Genomic DNA, 3,790 nt, shown 5'->3' with positions numbered 1-3,790 from the left:
CAGCCCCGGCGGGCTGTTCCCTCTGCCTGGAAGGGGCTTCCCACGCGGCTCACTTACCATCTCCTCCAGCTGTGCTGGGATCTCAGCGTCTTCGTGAAGCTGATGCCGACCACCCCATTGGATACTGCCCACTGGCCCCTGGCATTTCCCTTCTCTCTGGTCCTGCCGCTTCAACGCGCTACGTCTGTCTACCCCGCCAGAGCGTAAGCTCACGAGGGCAAAGATCTTTGTCCTTTTTTTTTCTTTTTTAAATCACTGATGTATGTGTTGAATGGCAGGTGGTCAAGAGAGGATGTGAAACGTAAAGGGGCCGCCAGGAGCTCAGAGTGGGGAGCAGGGAACGTGGGGGGTGGTTTTCCAGAGCCAACACGAGTGAGGAGGTGGGCAGGGCTGGGTGAGGGAGAGCCTTGACGTCCCCCTAAGAAGCCTGGACCTGATCCTGGGAGCAGTGGGGTCCCCCAGCCCATTCTCTGCAACACAACCCCCTCCCTCCCTGTGTGAACTTGGGCTGCTCAATCGCGCTGAGCCCCAGCGTCCTCGGGGTCAACCTAGACCTCTGAGTGCGTGGCTTGCGGTGACGGGGGGACCGCGCTTGGCACTGTTGGAGTGTGCGCCCCACCTCCAAGGGGACAGACTTCGAGTGTGGCAGCTCTCTAGAGCTTTTCGCCGGCCGTTTCTTGCTGCCTGGTGAAGCTGTCAGCCAGTGAGGGAGATGGTGTGGTGGGCACACCCTCCACCAAGGTGTGGGGCTCAGTGCCCTCCAAGGGGAGACGCTGTCGCTGCTTTGGGCTGACTGTGCACATGTGGGCCGTGTCTGTGGAGTCGCTGTCCCTCATTCCCACTCCCGGGGTGTCGGTGAAGCTGTGAAAGGCACAGGGATGAGCAGATGTGGGGACCGTGGCATATGGCAGCGTGGGTGTGGCTGTGGGCCTGAGAAGTGGGGCGCGCTGGGGTGCGGTGGGGAGTGAGGTGACTGGGTTTCTGGGTCAGGGAGTGCCTAGGCTGGTGGCTCCGGGAAGGGTCAGGCGTTGCCGAGCTCGCTGGGAAGTGGAATCACATCCAGATGGGAGAACAGAGTGGGGGCATGGCCCGGGGCCCGAGACCCTGAGTGGGAGAAGGGGAGTCCGCACATGCCCTCCATGCAGTCCCCAGGCACTGAGAACTCCCCTTGTCCAGATGCAGTGCTACCTTCAAACCCAGAGCACCTGACCCATCTTCAGGCAGGTGCTGTTAAAGGCTCCAACGTACCGCAAGGCCACACAGCTAACACGTCCAGAGCGGGGGACCCGGGCCCAGTATTGTTAGACTCTGCCCCCTCTACCCCACCCTTCCCCTCAGCAAGCTTGTCCCAGAAGGAATCCAGAACTGGAGAGATGAGACGTGGGAGGGGGACAGTGACCAAAGAAATTACTCCAAGGGTTTAAACACTTGCCCTAGAGGGAGACCTAGGTTCCGGCCAAGCCACTAACTTGTCATGTGGTTTCATCCAGCCATCACACGAATACCCAGGGTCATGAGACTGGGCTGGGGACTGTGAATTCAGGGGAAGCAGCAGGGGGTCCCCTCTCAACCTGAGACTTGCAGCCCAGGTAGGGACACAGAGATGCCAACTGGACAGTGAAGAGCGGGGAGCCCAGAGGCAGGCACACTTTGGGGCCCCCCATCCGGACCTGCTGCTCCAGGAAGCCTTCGGACCTACCTGAAGGGTAAGTGGGTGTTGGCGGGGCAGGGCAGAGAGGAGAGGGGAGCGTGCCCCAGGTGGCGGCCAGGAGGGAGGCTGGCGCGGGGAGGACGGGAGCAGAGGTGAGTGCAGAGCAGGGGTCCGCTGGAGAGAAAGCCCAGGTCTTGGCGAAGGAAGCTGGAGGAAGGATGACCTCACACAAGCCCCTCTTCTTTCTGGCCTGATTTCCTCATGGTCCCAAACCCAACATTTGTGTACGTCTGACCGTTCCCCAGGCTCTTTCTCATCCACTGTCTTACTGATGATCAGAGGGATCCCAGGAATGATTCAACCCCATTTCAGCATTCAAACCCTGCTTCTTCTTCTTTTTTTTTTTTTTTAAGATTTTATTTATTTATGTGACAGAGAGACAGCCAGCGAGAGAGGGAACACAAGCAGGGGGAGTGGGAGAGGAAGAAGCAGGCTCCCAGCGGAGGAGCCTGATGTGGGGCTTGATCCCTGAGCACTGGGATCACGCCCGGAGCTGAAGGGAGACGCTTAACAACCACGCCACCCAGGTGCCTCATCAAACCCATCAAACCCTGCTTCTGCTGTATGACCTTGAATAACTCTGGGCCTCCGTTTGCTCCTTTTAGAAATAAAGACCCACCGCACAGGGTCGCTAAGAGGATTGATTGAGATGGCACACACAGGGCTCTGAGCACCGTGCTTGGCATACAGTAAGCGCTTAATAAATCCCGCTCTTCTCACTGGGCCCTGACAGCCTGAGACCCTGGACAGCCTGCCCGGGCTGAGCATCCGTATCCCAGCCGGGTTGCCGTTGGCAGGGCCCCATGCCCGCGACCGCGTTACCAGGCACCCCTGCCTCCCGGACTGTGCTTGTTGTCACGTTTGGTGGTGTCAGCTGCTTGTTAGAAAGCCACAACTGGGTAGCTGACAGCCAGCGTTGCCGTGCAACCCTCTGGAGAGGAGAGGGCCGCCTCCCTGCATTCACAGTCCGGTCCCGAGCCTGAGGGAGTGCTGGCTCCCAGGCCCAGCTGAGTGAGCCCAGGGCTGGGCAGGCGCCAGGTGCCTGGCTGTGGGTTTGGGGCCATGCGTGCTCCGCAGAACCTTCCTACTGCCTCTCTCCCCTCCTCCTTCTCTGCCGCTCTCCCTATCCCCCTCACACCCATATGCAGGGAGCCAGATTTTCTTGCTAAACCACAGCTTTGCACTTGCCAGGTTTCCATTTTGGGGAGAATGTCCCCATGAATGTTCCATTAGCTCCTTCTTCCTTCTACCTACTGCTTTTTGCCAATCTGGCCCTGAGGACCTTTGGTCCGAAACGCCAGCCAAGGGCACCCGTCATCAGTGCGGACAGTTTCCACTCTCCACGCCAGGCCCTGTGCGAAGGCATTCCCATCCATGGCCTCATTTCATCCTCCAGCCCCACAATGTGCTCTTCATTAGGGTCCACATGGCACAGGGCGGAGAAATGGAGGAGACGTGTGCGTGGGGGGGGTGATGTGCTCAAGGCCATGTGGCCCCATCTGCTCTTTGTGGGAGACAGTGTTGACAGCAATAAAGGATGACAGAGGTGATCCTGATTGCTGATCGTGTCCTTGTGCTCTCCTGGGCACTGCCAGTCTGCGATGGGGTCCAGAAGCAGCGGGGCAGGGGGTGTGGCTCACAGCACGGGCAGTGACCCAAAATGACCACTAGGTGTCACTCGAGTCCTGGAAAAGAGTTGGCAGCCCCTCCCTGGAGGGCCCTGAAGAATGGGGAGGGGGGAGCAGTGCTTCCAGAGAATGCAGAATTCTGACCTAGATCTGGGCAGACATGCTGCTGTAGAAAACCGGAGCTGGACAGAAGTTCAAGTAAAAACAGATTTTATTCGAGAACTATGGCAATGAGGGAAGAAAGACCTCTGCTTCTCCCCTGAAGCAGAAAAGTGGGGATTTACAGCAGAAGAGCAGGGCAGGGGGAGGCTTCTGTGGGTGCAGAATCCCTAAGACAGTGCAAGGGCGGGGGTGGGGGGGTGGGGGGTTGGGGTTCTTGGTAAGCTGACCTAACAGGATTCTTGCCGAAGGCAGGCCTGGCGACCAGACATCACCTGCTGGGGGGGGGGGG

The sequence above is a fragment of the Ursus maritimus genome, unplaced genomic scaffold, assembly GCF_017311325.1.
Source record: "Ursus maritimus isolate PB19 unplaced genomic scaffold, ASM1731132v1 scaffold_32, whole genome shotgun sequence".
Lineage (NCBI taxonomy): Eukaryota > Metazoa > Chordata > Mammalia > Carnivora > Ursidae > Ursus > Ursus maritimus.
This window is presented reverse-complemented; position numbering follows the sequence as displayed.